This window comes from Aquarana catesbeiana, linkage group LG02 (assembly GCF_042186555.1).
Source record: "Aquarana catesbeiana isolate 2022-GZ linkage group LG02, ASM4218655v1, whole genome shotgun sequence".
Classification (NCBI taxonomy): Eukaryota; Metazoa; Chordata; class Amphibia; order Anura; family Ranidae; genus Aquarana; species Aquarana catesbeiana.
Genome location: NC_133325.1, coordinates 4,888,381 through 4,914,401, shown reverse-complemented (window position 1 = coordinate 4,914,401; position 26,021 = coordinate 4,888,381). Strand labels below are relative to the sequence as shown.

General features: G+C 46.8%; 1 protein-coding gene across 1 annotated transcript in view; it reads left to right on the top strand.

Moving 5' to 3' along the window:
• Positions 1–1,831: 1,831 nt before the first annotated feature.
• Positions 1,832–26,021, top strand: part of LOC141126591 (uncharacterized) — a 46,969-nt gene continuing 22,779 nt past the window's right edge. The window contains exon 1 of the mRNA XM_073612513.1: positions 1,832–2,014. The gene's annotated coding sequence lies outside the window, so the exon portion shown is untranslated. The remainder of the gene's footprint in view (positions 2,015–26,021) is intronic.

The window sequence follows — 26,021 nt, the reverse complement described above, 5'->3', positions numbered from 1 at the left end:
AAACGTGCCCAGACGCACATACGCAAACTCCTCTCCCCTTCAGGGGAACTGGTGTTTCAGTCCTCTAAGGTAGCTGCGGGGTTCCGTGACTACTATGCTGAACTATACAATTTAGATGCCACTTTGACATCAGACGACAGAACAGATAGATTGACCAAGATTCATGACTATTTGTCAACTAACGGACTACCACTCCTGCCAGCAGATCAACAGACTTGGAATCCCCAATTACTACTGAGGAAAATGGATCCACCATTAAATCAATACTCGAAGGGGAAAAGCCCAGGCCCAGATCGGTTCACCCCCGACTCTTGAAAACCCATGTGTAAGTACTTTAACTCCCTAGCAAAGGGCAGCAACATCCCCCCCGAGGCTTTACTGGTGCATATTTCAGTAATACCAAAGGAGGGCAAGGACCTCACTGTTTCCCAGAGTTACTGCCCCATATCCCTACTGAATACTGATGTGAAAATATTGGCAAAAATACTGACGAACCGACTGAAATATTTCATACCATACATAATACACTCTGACCAAACAGGATTCATCACTGGGAGTGAGGCCAGAGATAGCTCCATCCAAGCTATTCAGCTCATACACTGGGCTAGGCAAAGGCAAGACTCACCCCCTATTTAATACTTTCCACAGATACCGAGAAGGCATTCGACTGCATTGACTGTTCCTACCTTTGTGAAGTCCTAGGCACCCTGGGGCTTGGCTCAAACATGTTACCTGGGATCCTAGCCCTCTACTCGGACCTAGGGCGCAAGTTAAAATTAATGATATCTTCTCAACCAAGTTCTCGATCAGGAATGGCACAAGACAAGGGTGTCCCCTCTCACCCCTACTTTTCGCAATAGCCCTTGAGCCCCTGCTTCGGAGGGTGAGAGTGAACACAGACATCAAGGGCTTGACAGTAGGCAACACAGAGCACAAACTCTCGGCCTACGCGGATGATATACTGTTCCATTTAACAAACCCTATGATCTTGTTGTCAATCCTGATGAGAGAACTTCAACACTTTGGGGCACTCTCGAACTTTAAAATCAACTTTACAAAGTCTGAAATCCTGCCCATACAGTTACCCCCAACCATGGCTGAGAGCGCGAAAAGCATTTTCCCCTTAACATGGGCTATGACCTCCCTGCGCTACCTAGGCATCCAACTAACAGACCGAAATGACACCCTATACTAGACTAACTACCCCGGTTGGTGACCGCGGTACGCCAAGACTTAATGCACTGGACAAAAACCGCCTTTACGTGGCTAGGGAGGGTAAATATCACATAAATGAATGTCCTCCCCAGGATACTGTTTTACATGCACATGCTCCCTATTTCCCTACCCAGAACATTTTTTGCCCAATTGTCCAGCATGTTCACCAGCTTCATATGGAACTCACAGAAACCATGTATAGCTTTGAAAATACTTCCCTAGTGGCAATGTATTGATCCCATGCTGTGCTTATTAATGCCAAATTATGCCACCCCCACTGGCTCACAATCAGATATTTTTCTTATTTATTATGTTATTAAATAATTATATTAAATACAATTATTTTATTTTCTTATTTTGTCAACATTGTTTTGCTGTCTTGTAAGTTTCCCAACAGCAAATTATGGACAGCATGGATTCCCAACTGAGAATGTGCTTTGCCCTTTTACTGTGGTCTTCTCACACTTCTTTTGCCTTTTTTTGTTTTTCTGCTTTTTTTAAAATATTTTCTTTGTGTTGTTTTTATACTTTTCAGCTATTTGGAGCAGCCCCATCTAGTGTCTACGCTCTATACTGCACCCTCTGTATTAATCAGTCACGTTATTTTAGTGCTCCTCCGTATGAGAAAAATACAGGAAATACCAGATTAAGGAAGTATCAATCATCACCTGTATTTCTTCCTGTTTTCGGCCATTTTAGAGCTGATTCCAGAAGGTTAAACAGCTTTTCAGTTTCCATCCTGAACACATCGGCCACCAATAGGGACAGCACAGGATCTCTTCTACATCAGACCACACAGGTAAGTCATGTGGATGTCCTATTCATAGTACAGGGCTCCTGTCCCTGCTATAGACATATCAATCATCTGTGACCGAGTCTTCCCCCTTGTGATGAATCATCTGGGTATATATACTGTGTGTGTGTGTGTATATATGTGTATATATATGTATGTACATATATATATATATATATATATATATATATATATATATATATATATATATATATATATATACAGTATATAGTTTTTTAACACTCGGTCTCTGTCTGTCATCTTGGTAAAGAGAATCACCGTGCTCTCTAAGGCCCCTTTTACACAGGGCAGGTCAATTTTTGCCCGCTGTCATACCCTCCACACTCCTCTCCTGTACATACTGCCCACTGTCATACCCTCCACACTCCTCTCCTGTACATACTGCCCACTGTCATACCCTCCACACTCCTCTCCTGTACATACTGCCCTCTGTCATATCCTCCACACTCCTCTCCTGTACATACTGCCCACTGTCATACCCTCCACACTCCTCTCCTGTACATACCGCCCACTGTCATACCCTCCACACTCCTCTCCTGTACATACTGCCCACTGTCATACCCTCCACACTCCTCTCCTGTACATACTGACCACTGTCATATCCTCCACACTCCTCTCCTGTACATACCGCCCACTGTCATACCCTCCGCACTCCTCTCATGTACATACTGCCCACTGTCATACCCCCCACACTCCTCTCCTGTACATACTGCCCACTGTCATACCCTCCACACTCCTCTCCTGTACATACCACCCACTGTCATACCCCCCACACTCCTCTCGTGTACATACTGTCCACTGTCATACTCTCCACACTCATCTCCTGTACATACCGCCCACTGTCATACCCTCCACACTCCTCTCCTGTACATACTGCCCACTGTCATACCCTCCACACTCCTCTCCTGTACATACTGCTCACTGTCATACTCTCCTCTCCTGTACATACTGCCCACTGTCATACTTAACTCACTCTGCAACAAAAATAAATTAACGCAACACCTCCGCCTCCATGGGAGGCTCCCGCCAACTAAAGCCTCTTCGCGTTGACAGCTGTTATATAGCTGAGGGCAAAACCACCCGGTGATGTAAACAGATGACCCCGCCTTAATCTGACGTCACGTGGCCTCAGAGGGATTGGGGTCACCCGTTTACGTCACCGGGTGGCCCCGCCCTCAGCTATATAACAGTTGTCATCATGAAGAGACTTCAGTTGTTGCATTATTTTTCTGGTTCATCGGGCGGCATGATGGATTTACATTGTGATACCCATTCACATGGGAGGGGGGCAGGACCTGGGAGTCCCCTTGTTAAAGGGTGCTTCCAGATTCCAATAAGCTCACCGCCCGCAGACCCCCACAACCACCAGACAAGGGTAGTTGGGACAAGGCCCTCAAAACACCCCCCCATGTTGAGGGCATCCGGCCTGGCACGTTTCAGGATGGCGGACGCTCCCCCCCCCTATTTTCCTGCATCTTGCCAGGTTGCATGCTCGGATAAGGGTCTGGTATATATTTGGGGGGACCCCTATGCCATTTTGTTTTAAATTTTGGTGCGGGGTTCCTCTTAAAATCCATACCAGACCTAAAGGGCCTGGTATGGATTTTGGGGGGACCCCCATGCATTTTTTTTTTTTTTTTTTTACATTTTGGTGCATTTTTTTTCATCTATATTGCCGAGACCTGACAATACATTGCAGATGCGAGCAATTTTAAATAACATTATTTCCTTAGGAAATGTAATTTTGCTGTGGTATTCTAAACACGGGAAAGATGTGCAACTTTACAAGCATACTAAGGACACCCCCCAGGCACAATATTTAAAGGAATATTTTATTTTTATTGTTTCACTTCAAGCATTATTAAAATCACTGCTCCTGAAAAAACTGACATTTTTAAGACTTTTTTTTTTGCATTGATCCATGTCCCCTGGGGCAGGACCCAGGTCCCCAAACACTTTTTATGACAATAACTTGCATATAAGCCTTTAAAATTATCACTTTTGATTTTTCATGTTTCTGTCCCATAGACTTTAACGGTGTTTGTGTGTTTGCATGAATTTTTGGCCTGTTTGCATGTTCTGCTGCGAACCAAACCGAGACCAGATACATCCTAAATATAGAACCATTTATCCAACTTTCCATCTAAAGCCTCTGGTTTATAGACTCTATACTTAGGATGTATCCGGTCTATAAACCAGAGGCTCTGGATGGACAGTTGGATAAATGGTTCTATACTTAGGATGTACCCAACCATTTATTCAACTGTCCATCCAGAGCCTCTGGTTTATAGACCAGATACATCCTAAATATAGAACCATTTATTCAACTGTCCATCCAGAGCCTCTGGTTTATACAGTAGATCACATAAATAGATATCTTGTACAGTATGTCTGTATCCTGTTTGAGCACACCCCTCCCCATCCTCCTTCCTCTCGCTCTCCCTCTCTCCTCCTCTTGCATAGAGCTGAAGTCGAAGACAGTGTAGAAGTTGAAGGAGAAACTTCCAGAGAGAAAAGTTAGGATGGGGACCATGGAGGGGAAGATAGTCATATGGGGTCACTATGGGGGAGGGGCAGTACAGAGAACTGTCCGCAGATCACACCAACATAAATATAGATCCTGGAGAACTTTATCCACAGAACGTCCCAATAGAGAAACAATTCATCATATCCCCTCCCAGTACATCATATTACCACCCTCCCCCCAGTATATTGTATTACCTCCCTCCCAGTATATCGTATTACCACCCTTCCCCCAGTGCATCATATTACCGCCCTCCTAGTATATCGTATTACCACCCTCCCCCCAGTATATCGTATTACCACCCTCCCCCCAGTATATCGTATTACCACCCTCCCCCCAGTGTATCGTATTACCTCCCTCCTAGTATATCGTATTACCGCCCTCCCCCCAGTAAATTTTACCCCCTTCCCTCCCCCCCAGTATATTGTATTACCACCTTACCTCCCCCCAGTACATTGTATTACACTCATCCCCTCCCCCCAGTACTTTGTATTACCCCCTTCCCTCCCCCCCAGTATATTTTTACCCCCTTCCCTCCCCCCAGTATATTGTATTGCCACCCTCCCCCCAGTATATTGTATTACCCCCTTTCCTCCCCCCCAGTACATTGTATTACACTATTCCCCTCCCCCCAGTACATTGTATTACCCCCTTCCCTCCCCCCAGTACATTGTATTACCCCCTTCCCTCCCCCCAGTACATTGTATTACTCCCTTCCCTCCCCCCAGTACATTGTATTACCCCCTTCCCTCCCCCCAGTACATTGTATTACACTCATCCCCTCCCCCCAGTACATTGTATTACACTCATCCCCTCCCCCCAGTACATTGTATTACACTCATCCCCTCCCCCCAGTACATTGTATTACACTCATCCCCTCCCCCCAGTACATTGTATTACACTCATCCCCTCCCCCCAGTACATTGTATTACACTCATCCCCCCCCCCAGTACATTGTATTACACTCATCCCCTCCCCCCAGTACATTGTATTACACTCATCCCCTCCCCCCAGTACATTGTATTACCCCCTTCCCTCCCCCCAGTACATTGTATTACCCCCTTCCCTCCCCCCAGTACATTGTATTACACTCATCCCCTCCCCCCAGTACATTGTATTACTCCCTTCCCTCCCCCCAGTGCATTGTATTACCCCCTTCCCTCCCCCCAGTACATTGTATTACACTCATCCCCCCCCCAGTACATTGTATTACACTCATCCCCTCCCCCCAGTACATTGTATTACACTCATCCCCCCCCCCAGTACATTGTATTACACTCATCCCCTCCCCCCAGTACATTGTATTACCCCCTTCCCTCCCCCCCAGTACATTGTATTACACTCATCCCCCCCCCAGTACATTGTATTACACTCATCCCCTCCCCCCAGTACATTGTATTACCCCCTTCCCTCCCCCCCAGTACATTATATTACACTCATCCCCCCCCAGTACATTGTATTACACTCATCCCCTCCCCCCCAGTACATTGTATTACACTCATCCCCTCCCCCCCAGTACATTGTATTACACTCATCCCCTCCCCCCAGTACATTGTATTACACTCATCCCCTCCCCCCAGTACATTGTATTACACTCATCCCCTCCCCCCAGTACATTGTATTACACTCATCCCCTCCCCCCAGTACATTGTATTACACTCATCCCCTCCCCCCAGTACATTGTATTACACTCATCCCCTCCCCCCAGTACATTGTATTACCACCTTACTTCCCCCAAGTACATTGTATTCCCCCCCTTCCCTCCCCCAGTACATTGTATTACACTATTCCCCTCCCCCCAGTACATTGTATTATCCCCTCTCCTCCCCAATACATTGTATTACCCCCTTCCCTCCCCCAGTACATCATATCACAACACCCCTCCCCTCTAGTACATTGTATTATGCCTTCCTCTATCCTAGTACATTATGGTACCCCCTCTCCTCCCCCAGTACATTGTATTACCACTAGAGATGGTCTGGATGTTCGAGTCAAATATAAGTTCAACTCGAACATCGGCTGTTCATTAGTAGAAAAATAAACATATGGGGCGCTTGCGGGACGTTCGCACGCTGACGAGCGCCCCATAATGCACTGCGAAATTGCAGTGCATTGACGGCTGCTGATTGGCCAAAGCATGCACCTGACCTGCATGCTTTGGCCGATCATAGTGCAATGTACTATCAGAGCCATGATTGGCCAAAGGCAGGGTGCCTTTGGCCAATCATGGCTCAGGGGCTAAGTCCACGCCCCACACTATATAATACTGCTTACACAGCGACCGTATAGTGTGTTAATGTGGAGACTGGAGAGAGATTAGGCAGGTTAGTTAGTAGATAGAGCGTACAGGCAGTGTAGCATATATAATACAGTGCGGTCGGTGTACAGTATATAATACAGTGCAGTCAGTGTACAGTATATAATACAGTGCGGTCAGTGTACAGTATATAATACAGTGCGGTCAGTGTACAGTATATAATATAGTGCAGGCAGTGACCAGTATGTAATACAGTTCGGGCTATGTACAGTATATAATACAGTGCTGTCCGTGTAGCATATATAATACAGTGCAGGCGGTGTACAGTATATAATACAGTGCAGGCGGCGTACAGTATATAATACAGTGCAGGCGGTGTACAGTATATAATATAGTGCAGTCACTGTACAGTATATAATACAGTGCAGGTGGCGTACAGTATATAATACAGTGCAGGTGGCGTACAGTATATAATACAGTGCAGTCACTGTACAGGATATAATGCAGTGCAGGCGGTGTACAGTATATAATACAGTGCAGGTGGCGTACAGTATATAATACAGTGCAGTCACTGTACAGGATATAATGCAGTGCAGGCGGTGTACAGTATATAGTGCAGGCAGCGTACAGTATATAATACATTGCAGTCAGTGTACAGTATATAATACAGTGTGGTCAGTGTACAGTATATAATACAGTGCAGGCGGTGTACAGTATATAATACATTGCAGGTGGTGTACAGTATATAATACAGTGTCTGCGGTGTACAGTATATAATACAGTGCAGGCGGTGTACAGTATTTAATACAGTGCAGGCAGTGTACACATATAATACAGTGTGTACCGTATATAATACAGTTCAGGCAGTGTACAGTATATAATACAGTGCAGGCAGTGGACAGTATATAATATACTGCAGTCGGTGTACAGTATATAATTGTAGTTGGTGTACAGAATATAATACAGTGCAGGCTGTATAGAATATATAATACAGTGCAGGCAGTGGACAGTATATAATACAGTGCAGGTGGTGTACACATTATATAATACAATGTATAATACAGTGCAGGCAGTGGACAGTATATAATACATTGCAGTCGGTGTACAGTATATAAGTGCATGCGGTGTGTACAGTATATAATACAGTGCAGGCAGTGTACAAATTATATAATACAGTGTGTACAGTATATAATACAGTGAAGGGGGTGTGTACAGTATATAATGTGCACAGTATATAATGCATTGCAGTCAGTGTAGAGTATATAATACATTGCAGGTGGTGTATATTATATAATACAGTGCAGGTGGTGTACACAGTTTATAATAGTGTGTACAGTATATAATATGGTGCACTTGGTGTACAGTATATAATACTGTACAGTGCAGGCAGTGTACAGTATATAATACAGTGCAGGCGGTGTACAATATATAAGGCAGTGCAGGCGGTGTACACAGTATATAATACAGTGTGTACAGTATATAATACAGTGCAGGTGGTGCACAGTATATAATACAGTGCAGGTGGTATACACAGTATATAATACAGTGTGTACAGTATATAATAGTGCACTCGGTGTACAGTATATAATACAGTGCACTCGGTGTACAGTATATAATACAGTGTACTCAGTGTACAGCATATAGTGCAGAGTATATAATGCAGTGTAGTGGGGTGTAAAAAAAATCCCCATCATGTCCGGAAGGCCACCAAGGAGAGGCAGACACTAATAGGCCACTAAAAGAGGGCAAGCAGCCTCTGACTACAGTGAAAAGTGGTGGTCAGAGACATCCTCTGTAGGCGGGGCACACTTGTCCTCTTTTTTTTTTTTTTCTGCTGGCTGTGCTATTGAGCCACAACATACAGAAGAGTTGGTGGAGTGGATAACTAAGCCATCCTCATCCTCAGTCACCCAGGCTCATACTAGTTTGCCTTCCAACGCACCTGCCAAAGTGGCCTATTCCACCGGCTCCTTGTCCACAGTTACTTCTTCCATAGCCCCACCATCATGCATGGAGAAGTCCCCACAATTATTTGACCATAGTGTCGGTTACATGCTGCTGGGGGATGCACAGCACTTTAAATGCTCTGATGTTGGTTCCCAGGTTGAGGAAGGGAGTAACGTGAGCCTAGAGAGAGGGGGTGCCACAGAAGGACAATAAACTAGCAGTCATGTTCCACCAGCTGCAGGATTGCCAAGTTTGCTCCAGTGACAAGGTCACTGACTGTACTTGGTTGCCTGAGAGACAGAGGAGGAAAGTGAGGAGGAGGAGGCACAACTCCAATGAGGCAGGATGTTCTCCAGGGGCCGGCTTAAGGGCAGCCACCCTATTGCATCACACCACAGAGCTCCACAGTGCTCCCCGCTGACTCCCAAAAGTTCATTGGTGTGGGTTTTTTCAACACATGTGCAGCAGACCGCAGCATTGCTGTTTGTAATCTCTATCTGAAGCGGATCAAGTGTGGCCAGAACACCAGGCGCTTGGGCACCACATGCTTGACAAGACATATGACAACCTGCCATGCAGTCCATTGGCAACAGCACCTGAAAGACCCACATCATAAAAAATGCAGACTTCTCTTTGCTTCTCATCTGGAATCTCAACCCCTACTATACCAGAAGTCCTCTCAAAAACCTGCACTGAGAGAAATGAAGGTGTATCAATAGGTGCCACAAGTACTTGCACCATCTGTTAATTTCACCAGGCAAATTTCACCTCCCCATTTTCTGAACTGTAAAAAAAGAAAAATACTGACCCAGCCATCCACATGCTCAGCGTCTAAATGCTAGCTTGGCCAAATTGCTAGAACTGCTGCCTTTTCTTCTAGTATACTCTGCCCCCTTTTGTAAATTTGTGGAATGTGCTGTACCACAGTGGCAGGTTCCAAAAATATATTTTTTTCATGTAAGGCCATTCCAGCCCTGTACCATCATGTGGAAGACAATGTTTTGGCCTTGTTGGACAGGGCGGTTAGCAGTAAGGTTCACATTACCGCTGACTCATGGTCCAGCAGGCATGGTCAGGGATGTTACATTTCCTTCACAGCGCACTGGGTAACTCTGCTGACAGCTGGGAAGGATGCAGGGGAGGGTTCAGTGTTGGAGCTTGTTCCACCACCACGCCTCCAAAAAGCTGGTGGTGATTCTGACACATCTGTCTGCTCCACCCCCTCCTCTCTTTCTTCCTCTATGGCCTCTTCTGCTGAATTGTCCTCTGAACTAGCAGTGCTCCCTAAGCGTTCAAGGGGCTACGCAAGCAGTCATGCTAAAAGATGCCATGCAGTGCTTCAGTTAGTCTGTCTAGGGGACAAGAGCCACATTGGGGCAGAGATTCTGTCAGCTCTGCAAGGACAGGCTCAGAGGTGGTTGACGCCATGGCAGCTTTAGCCAGGAATGGTTGTATGAGACAATTGCACCAACCTTCTCTCTGCCCTCCAACAGGGACATGTTCCATGCTTGGCACACGTCCTGAATAGGGATGGGTGAACGGTTTGGCCGAGCATTAGTTCGGGCTGAACATTGGCTCTTTGCCCATTCGCCGAACAACTGAATTATATGGTCGCAAAAGGAAAAAGAAAGGGACTTTGGACTTTGTAGGCACAGTAACAGCAAGTATATATAACAAAAATAATTTATTGAAGAAAACACATATAAATAGAGCACCAGTTAAAAAGCCACAAATCACATGAATACACAAGGATATTCAGTAAAACTCTTGCAATACAAAACCATCTAGATACATAGTGACTCGGACATCAGGATGAATATCCAGGGTAGGCACAAGTCTGAGAAAATGGCTGGATAGCAGGTCAACGGAAGGTTACTTCATATCAAAGAAATGCTCAACATGTTACGCGTGTCTTCATGCTTCTTCAGGAGTAGGGATGAGCTTCGAGTTCGAGTCGAACTCATGTTCGACTCGAACATTGGCTGTTCGCAAGTTCGCCGAACAGCGAACAATTTGGGGTGTTCGCGGCAAATTCGAATGCCGCGGAACACCCTTTAAAGGTCTATGGGAGAAATCAAAAGTGCTAATTTTAAAGGCTTATATGCAAGTTATTGTCATAAAAAGTGTTTGGGGACCTGGGTCCTGCCCCAGGGGACATGGATCAATGCAAAAAAAAGTTTTAAAAACTGCAGTTTTTTCAGGAGTAGTGATTTTAATAATGCTTAAAGTCAAACAATAAAAGTGTAATATCCCTTTAAATTTTGTAGCTGGGGGGTGTCTATAGAACCAAAATTTTTTAAAAAAATGACGTGGGGGCCCCCCTAAATTCCATACCAGACCCTTCAGGTCTGGTATGGATTTTAAGGGGAACCCCGTGGCAAAAAAAAAAAAACGGAGTGGGGTCCCCCCAAAAATCCATACCAGACCCTTATCCGAGCACGCAACCTGGCAGGCCGCAGGAAAAGAGGGAGGGACGAGAGAGCGCCCCCCCTCCTGAACCGTACCAGGCCACATGCCCTCAACATTGGGAGGGTGCTTTGGGGTAGCCCCCCAAAACACCTTGTCCCCATGTTGATGAGGACAAGGGCCTCATCCCCACAACCCTGGCCAGTGGTTGTGGGGGTCTGCGGGCGGGGGGCTTATCGGAATCTGGAAGCACCCTTTAACAAGGGGACCCCCAGATCCCGGCCCCCCCCTGTGTGAAATGGTAAGGGGGTACAAAAGTACCCCTACCATTTCACTAAAAAACTGTCAAAAATGTTAAAAATGACAAGAGACAGTTTTTGACAATTCCTTTATTTAAATGCTTCTTCTTTCTTCTTTCTTCTATCTTCCTTCATCTTCTTCTTCTGGTTCTTCTGGTTCTTCCTCCGGCGTTCTCGTCCAGCATCTCCTCCGTGGCATCTTCTATCTTCTTCTCCTCAGGCCGCTCCGCACCCATGGCATGGGGGGAGACTCCTGCTCTTCTCTTCTCTTCTTCATCTTCTTCTCTTCTTCTCTTCTTCTCTTCTTCTCTTCTTCATTTTTTTCTCCGGGCCGCTCCGCATCCATGCTGGCATGGTGGGAGGCTCCCGCTGTGTGATGCGTTCTTAAATAACGGGGGCGGGGCCACCCGGTGACCCCGCCCCCTCTGACGCACGGGACATGACGGGACTTCCCTGTGGCATTCCCCGTGACGTCACAGGGAAGTCCCGTCAAGTCACCGTGCGTCAGAGGGGGTGGGGTCACCGGGTGGCCCCGCCCCCCGTTATTTAAGAACCGTCAGACGAGAAGACGCCATCACACAGCGGGAGCCTCCGTCCATGCCAGCATGGATGCGGAGCGGCCCGGAGAAGAAAATGAAGAAGAGAAGAAGATGAAGAAGCTGAAGAAGAAGAGAAGAGTGGGAGCCTCCCCCATGCCATGGGTGCGGAGCGGCCCGAGGAGAAGAAGATAGAAGACGCCGCGGAGGAGATGCTGGTCGAGAACACTGGAGGAAGAACCAGAAGAGCCAGAAGAACCAGAAGAAGAAGAAGATGAAGGAAGAAAGAAGAAAGAAGAAGCATTTAAATAAAGGAATTGTCAAAAACTGTCTCTTGTCATTTTTAACATTTTTGACAGTTTTTTAGTGAAATGGTAGGGGTACTTTTGTACCCCCTTACCATTTCACACAGGGGGGGCCGGGATCTGGGGGTCCCGTGGTTAAAGGGGGCTTCCAGATTCCAATAAGCCCCCCTCCCGCAGACCCCCACAACCACCGGCCAGGGTTGTGGGGGTGAGGCCCTTGTCCTCATCAACATGGGGACAAGGTGTTTTGGGGGGCTACCCCAAAGCACCCTCCCAATGTTGAGGGCATGTGGCCTGGTATGGTTCAGGAGGGGGGGCGCTCTCTCGTCCCCCCTCTTTTCCTGTGGCCTGCCAGGTTGTGTGCTCAGATAAGGGTCTGGTATGGATTTTTGGGGGGACCCCACGCCTTTTTTTTTTTTTTTCTTTTTTTTGGCGCAGGGTTCCCTTTAAAATCCGTACCAGACCTGAAGGGTCTGGTATGGAATTTAGGGGACCCCCATGTCATTTTTTTTTTTAATTTTGGTTCGGGGTTCCCCTGTGGGGAATTCCCATGACGTTTTTATCAATGAACTTCTATGTGTATTGTCGGACCGGCAATGCAATAGCCGCGGGTAGTTTTAAATGGCTTTTTTCCTTCGAAATGTCATTTTGCTGTCAGACTGTTCTAAACACAGGAAACATGCGCCCCTTTACAGGCATACTATAGACACCCCCCAGCTATGAAATTTAAAGGGATATTACACTTTTATTGTTTGACTTTAAGCATTATTAAAATCACTGCTCCTGAAAAAACAGCCGTTTTTAAAACTTTTTTTTGCATTGATCCATGTCCCCTGGGGCAGGACCCGGGTCCCCAAACACTTTTTATGACAATAACTTGCATATAAGCCTTTAAAATTAGCACTTTTGATTATTCATGTTCGTGTCCCATAGACTTTAGTGGTGTTCGCGTGTTCGAACAAACTTTTTTCCTGTTCGCATGTTCTGGTGCGAACAACAGGGGGATGTTCGGCTCATCCCTATTCAGGAGCAGAAAATGTGTTGTGGCTAATCAAAGTACATAACATATAGTTAGTATATAAAACCATAAAACAGACATACAAAACAGTGCAAAGTACTTCGATTTAAGAACCTGTGCTGGTCAGACCACTATGGCAGAGGATAGGCCACCAAGAAGGGGGCAATGAAAAGTCACCACGGGGACGTGCAGAACACAATACCATGCTGTATCATGGGGTAGGTAATGGTAGAGGAATTGTAAAGTCCATAAATTAGATAAATTTATAAACAGGACAGAGGGTAGGGAAAGGGTGGGGGGGGCAAAAACATATACTTACTAGGTAAATATATCTATAATCATATAGAGTGACCCGCAGATATAGGAGGAGGAGAATGGTACAATTGAGCACCACACGTATGGTTCACAAAGGGTATGTGAATAATTCATGTAGCCTGCAGGAAGATATGGAACTATATTCAATAAAAATAGTAAAGAAATCAGAAACTTTTAAGTCTTTAGAGTGTAGCACAGCTAACTCACCAATGGCTGGATTGTTTAGAGGGCTATGTAGCATACAGACAGTGAATCCTGGTAGGGCTAGTATGGGTAGGTATGGATATGTAGAAAAGTCCCAAGGTCACAGGTAGCTATATAGATACAAAGGCCAAGGTGTCCAAGGAATAATCCTAGGGTAAAAGCTGCATTCCCTAAAATAAAACACAGAAAGGGGGGGAAGAGGGAGGGGGGCAGCAACAAGGAAAAAAACAATAAGTGAATGAATGACATGGCTGCTATCCTAATGAGGCAAATGCCTAGGAGAGGGTAAAAGTACCTGAGTAACATAGGGGTCGAGCTGACAGCGTGTGGTGCCGTCCATCTGCTAAGGCGGCTGGTACACAATAACAGGACATAGTCCTATTTGAGTGCACGTCCCGTCCGTAGTCAACCAATCGGCGTAGCCGACGTGACGTCATCCGGACCGGCCGAAAGCTTCCAGTGCGCATGCGCGCCACTCGGCTAGGAGCACCGTCAGAAACAGACGGTGTGCCTGCCGAGAGGAGGGGTGCATGGAGCAACAGTGGCCAGCAGAGTAAGGGGAAGACACCCGCACCGGCCAATGTCTGCGCCACAGCACCAGATGGAAAGATGATGTGACGCTGGGCGGCCGCGTGGTAACTAAGAACCTGCCCCCAGATGGCACCCATCCAAGTTAAAGTAGACCAACCAGCAAAGGAGAAACCGATCATTACAGTAGTCAAAGTCAGTTACAGTTAGCAATTGTATGTAAAACAAATAGACAACTTAACATGAACAATATCCAGGACAGTAACAGTCTATGCTTGAGGCTGCAAGCCAAAACTAAAATAAACTAAACAGGTTGACCAAGAGTGATCATACACATTTCTTATATATAAATTTAAATGGACCTAGATGGCACAGCGAAGCCAAAAGGGAAAGAGCATACAAGGTGAATACAAAATCAACATAAAAGATGAGAAGAGGGGACTGTATGGTTGTATGGCCCACCGAACAACCACAATGCACTGCGTCGCCACACAGTGCATTGAAAGCCCTGAATGAAGCAATGAAAGCTTCACCCAATCAGGGAGCAGAGCACTGTCAAAGCCGTGATTGGACGCTGTCATGATGACTGTATCCAATTATGGCTCATTGCTCTTAATCCCGCCCCTCACTAGCGCCTTGAGGCGATTCAGTTCGCATTTGCAGCGCTATACAAATCATTCATTCATTCAAAAGTATTCTTTCCATAATGGTCATTTTTACTGTGATATTGCTGTGTAGTGAGATAGAACAGGGCTCTGTTCAGAGCTACTAGACAGACAGTTAATGTGTTATAGTGTGCTATTTTTTATTCTATTTTAAGTATAGAATATTAGTTTAGTGTGAATCTAGGGACAGTGCAGTCAGTGTGAGTGCAGTGTGCAAGTTTAACGCCATATATTGCATTGTGTTACTGCAAGTTTAACGCTGTATATTTCATTGCGTTACAGCAAGTTTAACGCCATATAGTTTTGTGCATTAATGCATGTTTGACGCAGTATATTGCAGTATATTGTAATGTATCAGTGGAGTTTGTCTGTGTAGTGAGTACTCAAATCAAAGTACACCAAACATCACTTTACATTGATTAAAGTGCATCCAGGTACACATTTCCACATCTTTATTACATTTGACTAATAAGCACCACCCATCATCATGTCTGGGAGCTATTCCTGCCATTGCCCCAGCATTAGGCATGGAGGAGTCAGCAGGGTTATTTGAACACAGCGTTAGCCACTTGCTCCTTGATGCACAGCCATTACTGGATTCATATGTTGGTTCTGAGGTTGAGGAAGGCCTACAGAGAAGAGAGAACACTGGTACACAAATTGGCATTCATGTTCCCCCAGCCACAGCATATTTCCAAGTGGTCTCTAGTGGTAATGAGGATGGAGGAGATGATGATGAGGTCACTGACGTGACTTGGGTGCCAGATAGAGCAGAGGAGGAAAGTGAGGGTAAGGCACAACCCCAACGAGGCAGCCAGCATGTAAGAGTAGAGTAGAGTAGAGTAGAGTAGAGAGCAGCCACTCTATTCCATCACACTGTGGAGCACAGGAATGATGGTATAGCGCAGGGTATCCCAGGTCCTTGCAGCACATCTGCCAGTAGCCCTCCACCAGCTGTAGACTATAGCTGGCAAATTTCTCTGCCCCATCTGCTGCAGCGGGAAAAGAAATACAGTCCCTGACACCCACGTGCCCAGCGTCTAAATGCAAGCTTGTCAAAGCTGCTGGCTCTCCAACTTCTGCCTTTCTGCCTGGTGGATTCTGCCGCCTTCCGTAAATTTGCAGAATGTGCTGTACGACAATGGAAGGTTCCCAGTCGCTATTTCTTTTCACATAAGGCCGATCCATCTCTCTACTATCACGTGGAAGGCTTTGTTGTGGCATCGTTGGACAAGGCAGTCAGTCGCAAAGTCCATGTTACTGCTGACACGTGGTCCAGCAAACATGGTCAGGGATGATGTATTTTGTTCACAGCACACTGGGTAACTCTGCTGAGTTACCCAGTGTCTCCATACAGCTGGTGATAATGCAAGATTTGTCAGCTCTACCCCATCCTCCTTCTCCATGCCCTTCTCTGCTGAATTGTCCTATGAACCACAAGTACCACCTAAGCATTCAAAGAGCTATTCAATGAGTCAGGCTAAAAGGTGACATGCAGTGCTTCAGCTGGTGTGTCTAGGGGAAAGGAACCACACCAGAGCAGAGATTCTTGCAGCTCTGCAAGGACAGGCCCAGAGGTGGTTCACGCTATGCCAGCTGGAGCCAGGAATGGTGGTGTGCGATAATGGCTCAAACCTCCTAAAGCAGGCCAGAAGAGTCTGTAGCCATTTCAGGCGGTCATACACAGCCAGTGCTCAGTTGGCTAAAATTCAGCGTGAATTCCATCTGCCCATAAACTGCCTGATTTGTGACATGCCCACCAGGTGGAACTTGAATTTGGCAATGCTGCAGCAGCTGCACATGCAGCAAAGTGCTGTCAACGAGTACCTGTGTGAGTGTGGCATAACGACAGGCTCAGGCCACACCAATGGCTGCTCATAAAGGATGCATTCACTGTACTGTCACCATTTGAGGAAGCCACAAGGATGGTGAGCCATGACAATGCATGCATCAGTGACACAGTCCCTGTGGTGTCCCTGCTGGAGCAGACTTTGCATGGCATTATGGACAGGGCACTGGAGGCAGAGCAGTGGGAGGAAGAGGAGGACTTCCTATCCTCTCAAGGCCCACTTTATGCAGACACCATCGTTCCTATGCTACAGAACACACAAGAGGAGAGAGAGAGGGGCGTGGCCTAGCACCGAAGAGAGATGGATGCTTAGAGAGAGAGCTCCGCCGTCTGAGATCGCGAGTAAGCCCGCAGCATCAGCGACACCTCATCCCATAAGCGGTAAAATGACGGGCAGGAGCCAGTCCACCTCCCGCTCTCAGCTAGACCCTACAACCCAGCTAAGTAGGAACATGCCAGCGATGTTCCGGACTCAACATACTGAGTCACAGGCCGCACCTTTAGCCTCGGACTATAGTAGTATAGGCTGCGGTTGACACTCCTGCAATTCCCCAAGCGGATGCATCCTCCTCACGCTCGTCCCCTTTCTTATCCTTGGCGGACCTTCAGAATGTAGCCATGGACATAAAAGTGCCCTAACGGCGGCAGTGGCTGACCTGAAAGCAGATCTTAGAGCAGTGGCCACACTAGTGGAACATGTGGAGGCGGCCGCCATGACACACAGTGCAGCCATTCATCAGGTGCAACAAGCAATCACTGCACAAGGTCAACATCTTATTGACATGCATAGACACATGGAGGACCTCGACAATAGGGGCCGCAGACACAATCTTCTTGTCAGGGGGATCCCTGAGTCAGTCGAGGGCCCCCAACTGCAAGCGGTGGTTTGGGCCATATTTAATACCCTTCTAGGCAGACCTCTGGATGCACCAGTAGGGACGGAGTGGTGCCACAGAGCACTGAGGCCAAGGGGCAGAGACACCGACCCGCCCAGAGATGCTGTCTGCTGCCTAGTCAGCTTCACCCAGAAGGAAGAGATCCTACGCTTGGCCCGCAACCATATACACCTGTAACACGAAGGGGCACGTATACAACTATTTCAGGACTTATCCGCTATCACCCTACAGCACAGGAGGGATCTCCGCCCTCACCTACAAACTCTTCTGGAGAGACGCATTCCATATCGTTCGAAGTTCCCAGTCTGCCTTCAAGCGACAAACGACAATCGCACGGCTCAACTGAAAACACCAGCTGACCTCCGTCCTTACTGTGATGCCCTAGGAATCCCGATGGTCCCGGTTCCAGACTGGTATGGAATTTTTCTACAGCCTGAACCCTGGATCCCCACCAAGCTTGGAGACACCCCGAAAATGCAGAGAAGCAGACAACGCCACCGCAGAACCTCAGCTAATTCCCCACCGAGAAGCCGGGGGGACATGGAAACCGACGAGAGTCCACGTGTTTCTCCATCTTCTGCAAGGCGCAAAACCAACGACTGAATTCTTGGGTCCTGAGACTATGAGCTATGCAGCGGTTTGTTCTTATCCCTCAGTATGCTCCTTAACTTACCCTGCAAGGTAAGCTGAACTCCATCTGTACGCATAAGGCGTACACCTTGCGAATGATTGAAGCAATATGTCCTGGCACCTGTTCAGGTATTACCCTGAACAAGGGGGTACCCCCTAAATCAAGCCCCCACTGAGAGACATGACCGCTCCCAATATATTTTAGAAATTGATGCAGTCTTGTCTATGCAGCGTGGCCGCCCAAGACTGAGATCACTGTTTTGATCAGAGTTCCTTGAACCGGTCTTTGCAGAGGTAGGCGACCACCTTTCGTAAATCTCTAAAACACTTATGCTACTCCTGGTTCAGATCGAAGCAAGAAGAGACCTCTTCCACACAAGGTAGCAGCTGAGCCAAGGAAAGATGCGTGTTCTTCCTCCCCCTTGCCACAACGACCCTTTAGGCTGAATGTGGTCAGTGGCTGCATGGCGGGACTGACAGTCCTCTACCTTCTAGCAAAAGGTGGTAGTAAGTAGGGGTAGTAGTGGATACTGAGTCCTTAATATCATCCCAGGGATGACCAACTCTTCCACCGTCCCCCCTTATGTTTTGTTTTAGGGTGCTCCCTTTTTTTTTTTTTGCTGGGGGACGACGGTAACCTGAACTTGCCTATTTGCTTTCGCAGGCCACTTGATGACAGCCCAGAGACTCTTGCAGGATACTATCTATATAAGCGCTGGGGACATAGATCAAGCATCGCTTATCGAACCTGCATTATGTTTGTTTATTTAGGTATGTTCCCCGTTCAAAGTTTAATACAAAGTTTTACCTCACTCTCTTATTTGACAATGTGATAACTTAAGGGTAGCCCTAAAGACAGTGAACTCTAACCCATACCTCCATAACAGATTTGGACAATGGGGCTAGATGGCGCTGAGGTCCTGGGGTACGGGGTAACTCTCGATCTATACGTACTAGTTGTTACAGACAATGGGGCTGCTCACATAGAGTGGAGAACTGGGTAGTGTACCCCTCTCTATGTGAGATATTATGGTAATTAAACTTCTATTAGTTACGGGAGAGAAGTGGGGGTATCCGACCCCTCAACACATAGTGGAGCTTGGCGGCTGGAGGCTTGGGGTCCCCGGCGTCCAGTGTGGATAAATATGGAAGCAGTTGCTCTGCCAAAAAGTACAACAGGTTTAAAAGTTAAATGGTATTAATCTTTAATCTTGTATTTCTGTTTTATTTGGTTTATTTGCAGGTAGTAATGTTCTACAAGACAATATGTTAAAATAAGCTGCTACACCTGACCCATTAGGGTTCTCTGGTTCGTTGGGGGGACCCCCCCATCTAGTATTGGGGGGGTCCGCGCGGTTTCACTCCTCCTGGCGAGGCTGAGGTTCTTCATTAAACTTTAGACTCGCCCTTTTAGATCTTAGGATGGCAGGAAGTATACATATTCCTGTTTAGGTACTAGGTTTACCCCCCATCTCAAGGAGGCAGGTATCCCCCTTGAAACTTGCAGGAATTGCCTCACATAACCTTTGCTTACCACCTTTGCCCGTATCAGGTAACTCAGCTAGACTGATTTTATCTCCGGTTTCTTTTTGGTGAGCCCCACTCTGGGGAGAGCTCGCTAGTATAAAGGTTAGGCCTTTCTTGGGTTACTGGCAAAATCTAAGTGAAGTTACAGTACACAGTGGGTCTAACCCTTCTCATTGATTTATTTCTATTTAACTTCCCTTTTTCAATCTTTTTCTATTTCTACCTTCTCTATCTCTCTCCCTAATCCGGCTCTTTATTCCCTGCCCCTCTTTCCCTGTGTTCCCTGTGTATAGACCCCTCCCCCAGAAAACCAGGGTGTGGCACTGACAAAAACTTTTGATTGCTAATCATGCCTTCTGCGGTGCAGATACTGGCTCCTCTATCTCTCAAGGTATATTCCTTGAACGCCAAGGAACTTAACATCCCGGAGAAATGCAGCAGCATTCTTGCTGAGGCTCATCGTCACAAAACCAAAGTGATTTTTCTGCAAGAAACTCCTTTTAAATCAGGCTCTATGCCTCGCCTATCTAATAACCGATTCCCGGAGGTTTACCATAGGACCAGTCCTGATTCTAAAACAAAAGGGGTGTCTATAGTGCTTGCTAAATCATTCCTGTTCCACCTGACTGATAAGTTATTGACCCAGAAGGCAGATTAATCTTTCTAAAAGACACTTGGAAAAATTGGCCGATGACATTGTCGAATATTTATTGCCCCAACTCTAAACAGGTAACCTTCCTTAAAGAGGTCCTCCTACAGCTCACTATGTTTCAATCAGGGCTCTTGATACTGTGGGGAGACTTCAACATGGCCTTAGACCCGCTCCATGATACCTCCACAGGAACCTCCTCACTCACATTTTCTGCATTGCGCCAGGTCAAGATTACTCTTGCCTCTCTTAAGCTCCACGATACCTGGCGAACATTCTATCCTCAGGGGAAAGATTACATATTTTTATCGCCTCCGCATAACCGCAACTCTAGGTTAGATTACCTGTTTATCTCCCAGACGGACTGACTTTTTTAAGGGATGCGACCGTAGAGAATATGTTTCTCTCTGACCACCACCCGATCACACCTTGCAGTTCCCTCAACGGGAAGGGACTACCAGGACTTGGAGAATGGATGCTTCTCTTCTTACTGAACTTGGAGACCTAGCTGAAATCACACAGATCATTAAGGATTAATTCCAACACAATAACACCCCAGATGTGGCCCCCATGACCCAATGGGAAGGGCATAAATGTGTTGTACGGGGGCACCTGCCAACCATTGCAGCCAGGAAAAAAAGAACGCATCAAATTACAATTTGAGATTTGTCGGCTAAGATAACTTTACTGGAAGCACAGCATAAACGCTCGCTAACGGTAAAGGTAGTTAAGGAGTTAGCTGAGACACAAGCGATCCTATTAGAAGAATTATTTAAGAGGGCACGGAAGAGACAGGTACTTTCTCAGAAACTATTTTATGAACAGGGTAATAAGCCTGGAAGGCCGTTGGCGAGGTTCACACAGAAACGAACTCTCGCCTCCACTGTGCACCATATAGTAGACAAGGGGGGGTAACTTACTCTGAAAACGAAGGCATAGCTAGCCAATTTCATCTCTTCTATAGCAAGCTATATACCATATATACTCGCGTATAAGTCGAATTTTTCAGCACATTTTTTTGTGCTGAAAGTGCCCCCCTACTTATACTCGAATCAAGCACTTTTCTGCAGCAAAAAATGTCATTTTCTGAACCGAATTTGGGGCCCCGTATCTCAGGGCCACTTGATGCTAGGAACCCCATATTTGGTGTGAAAACCCAGTGGAACTGGTATCACAACATATCCAAAGCTGAAGTTCCTAGCACTAAGTGGCCCCGAGATACGGGGCCCCAAAATCGGTTTGGAAAATGTCATTCTATGCTGCAGAAAAGTGCTTGACATTTTCTGAACCGATTTTGGGGCCCCATATCTCAGGGCTACTTGGAGCTAGGAACCCCAAATTTGGTGTGCAAACCCAGTGGACCTGGTACCATAACATATCCAAATTTGGGGTTCCTAGCACTATGTGGCCCTGAGATACAGGGCCCCAAAACCGGTTTGGAAAATGTCATTCTCTGCTGCAGAAAAGTGCTTGACATTTTCTGAACTGATTTTTGGGGCTCTGTATCTCGGAGAAACTTGGAGCTAGAAATCCCAGCTTTGGAAATTTTATGGTGCTAGTTCCACTGGGTTTGCACACCAAATTTGGGGTTCCTAGCACTAAGTGGCCCTGAGATACGGGGCCCCAAATTCGGTCAACTGTGTCCATCTGCAGCAATGTAATTTCGGGACCCTTTGGGTTCAGAGACCCCAAATTTTGGCTGCAGCTAGGGGGCATCTAGAAACCCTTAACTACCGAGTTTGAAGTTCAGGGGACCTATGGCTGCAAATGGGCACAGTGAGGCTGCAAATGGGCACAGTGAGGCATGCAAATGGGCACAGTGATGCTGCAAATGGGCATTGTTGACCCTCTTTTCCACTTACAGTAGCTGTGCATTTCTCACCCTCGTCTTATACTCGGGTCAATAAGTTTTTCCCATTTTTTTTTGTGGTAAATTAGGGCCTCGACTTATACTCGGAACGACTTATACTCGAGTATATACGGTAATCTTAAATCACATGAACATAGACCAATGTTGGAGGGTGTGCGATCTGACCTCATGAAGGACTTCCTGAGGAAATATAGCCCCCGTGCGCTCGATGCAATTGACAGACAGGCTGTCAGGGGATCTAATTGACCAGACTGTGTGGACTGCACAGAGGAGACCAGAAACACATGTAAGTGAAATAATGGTGTTTATTAAACAAGTGATAAGTAAAAGGAATATAAACAGTGCAAAACCAACACAACAAACCCACTACAAACAACAATATATACAAGTAAATGGAGATACCGGAATCGTAAACAAAGCCAGGCCAAGGTCATACACAGGGAGGTCAGCAGATGGGTAAGGACAGGAAACCAGCAGGACAGGGAGGGGATGGATGGTTAAGCTGCAGGGCAGGGATCCAAGGAAATCAGGAGGGACAAGAACAGGATGGGCCTGGGATAGGGATCGGATCGGATCGGATCAGAGCAGAGCAGAGCAGGACAGAACAGGTTCACAATCAGGATACAGGCAGCAAGGTCAGGGCGCAGGGAGAAAGATACTAAGGCAAGCCTATGAGGGCTTGCCGGGTATTTATAAGGCTGTGGTAATTGACCTCATGTCACAGCTGAGTGCAGTGTGTGCTGTTTGCTCCACACTGCCGGAGTGCACCCGCTGGTGGACACCGGTACTACGGCCCAAGGATGCAACAGTGCCACCAGCAGGAGAGACCTCTTACGGCAGGTCCCAGGTGTTGGAAGACACCCGCTGGTGGACACTGGTACTGTGATCCAAGAGACCGATAGCACCACCAACGGGTAAACCCTCTCATGACACAGGCCTTGGAGGCCCCTCTGTCTTCGGAGGAGTGGGAGGAGGCTCTGAAGGCTACGAAACCCGGCAAAAGCCCGGGGCCAGATGGCTTTCCGGCACAATACTACAAGAGTTTTGCTGATCTATTAGCGCCGACTTTTCTGAAGGCTTTTAACGCCCTCTCTCACTCTCCCTGTGCGTCGGATAGCCTATTAGAGGCCTACATCTCGGTCATATCAAAAGAAAATAAGGACCCCACTGATGTAGCTAATTATTGACCCATTTCTCTTTTGAATGTAGATGTTAAATTGTTTGCCAAGTTCCTGGCGACTTGCCTATCCCACCATGTACCTGCCTGGGTGGGCCTGGACCAGGTTGATTTTGTCCCTGGAAGAGAAACCAGAGACAACACCATTAAGGCCCTTAATCTACATCACTGGCTTACTTCAACCAACAGAGAGGGCTGCTTCGTGGCCATGGATGCGGAGAAGGCGTTTGACAGGGTGGCCTGGGATTACATGGATGCGGTCATGGAAGCCCTGGGCCTGGGAAGAAGCATGCAGGCCTTTATTGGAGCACTCTATGCCAATCCCAGAGAGAAAGTCAGAGTGAATGGCCACCTGTCGGACGCCTTCCCCATCTTTCTTGGGACTAGGCAGGGATGTCCCCTTTCCCCCTTGCTGTATATTCTTACCTTGGAACCCCTCCTCCGATGCATCCGCGCAAATACAGACATAAAAGGCATAGAGGTATGTCAGCGGGAGTATAAGATTGCCGCCTTTGCGGATGATATTTTGCTCTTTCTTACATCTCCGCTGACATCCTTGTCTATTCTAATGCCAGTATTAGAACAGTTTAAAGCCATCTCCAATCTGAAAATTAATCTTTCAAAGTCGTATGCGCTAAACGTCTCCCTGCCCCCCAAGGTAGTACAGCTCTGCCATTCCGCTGGAAAACAGACGCTATTACTTATCTAGGTATCTGTTTGAAAAGAACTTTCTCTCAGAACTGAAGCTTATTCAGCAGGATCTTCACAGATGGGGAGCACCCACTATCTCCTGGTTTGGTAGGGCCTCGATTTTTAAAGATGACGGTACTCCCCCGCTTACTATATAAACTACAGACCATCCCGATCCATCTGCCGCCCTCCTTCTTCACGGAGTACAAACGCATGTGTAGAACCTTCATCTGGGGAGCTAAGACAGCACGAGTGGGGTGGGCAAAATTTGTATTACCAAAGTCGGGGGGGTGGAATCGGACTCCCAGACCTCCAGAGGTATTACTGGGCAGTCCACTTAACTCGAGTAGTGGACTGGAGGCTCCATTCAAAATATAAGAGTTGGGTCTTCCTAGAGAAACTGATCTCAGGTACTGAACTCCACAACATCCCCTGGATTTCAAAGAAACATATACCGGCTGGTGTCCATTCACATCCTCTTGTTGGAGCAACCCTACAGGCCTTTGGTAGGGCATGTACAGTACACTCACTTTCATGTACGTATTGTGCGATCACCCCGGTCAAGGGAAATCCGGAATTCCCCCCCACATGGAGGGGGCTTTTCTATCAGCAGAATAGCCTTATGCAGAAATGCAGGCTAAACATTTCTTCTCTAGAGAAAGGTTTCTCCGACAAGGGGAACTGGCATCATTCTCCAACACAAAATCTTTCCCCTTCTGGGCTTATATCCAATTGAAACATTTTCTGGACAGTCCTATGAATAGAGATAATTTTGCAAAAAATCCTACTCCCCTGGAATCGCTATGCTCCAGCTCCTCTCCCCAGGGTCATTTAATCTCAGGGCTTTATGCCACAATGTTTAAAGAGCCTTATGCCTCCCTGAGATCGGAGCATGCCTCTTGAGAGACTGACCTAAACATGGTGATTGATGAAACCTCCTGGGATTGAGTACATCTGTAAATTCATAAGGGCTCTTTGAATATCCATACCCAAGAAAATGGTTATAAGATCAAAACAAGGTGGTATAGAACACCAGAACGAATCCATAAATATATCCCGACAGTCTCAGATCAACGCTGGAGATGTGAACAGGACCTAGGCACGTTCCTCCACATTTGGGGGTCGTACCCATTGATTCAGCCGTATTGGCAGAAAGTGCATGAAATGGCAACTGAGTTATCCTCGCTTCCATTAGAATTCTCACCAGCCCAATACCTTCTTTACATTTCCAAAATTTCACGTAAGAGCTACCATAGGTCAATAGCTATGCATATGATCAACGCAGCTAGGCTGTGTCTCCCAGTCCACTGGAGGTTCAAGTCACCCCCATCCATGAAGTAATGGGTAACACGGGTTAATCAGATAGCAGCTATGAAGGAGCTGATTTACACTGCACAGGACAGAATAACATACTTTACAGAGACATGGACACCCTGGCTCGATTTTCGAGGTTCACAACACTGCCAAGACATTATCCGGGATAACCCCTGAAAGGAGTATTAATTAGTTGCAAAAGCTTTCACAGCAATTGGGGCATATTGGGGAGGGTATCTGGTGGTGAACCCACCTCCTCCCCAAAGGTGCTCTTTTCAGTGCCCCCTCTCAGCCCCCCCTTCCTTTACTCTTCCCTCCCCTCTTCACTCGGATCTCTTCCCTTCTCCCTTTTTTCTTTCTTCTCTCATTTTTTTTTCTTTTCTCTC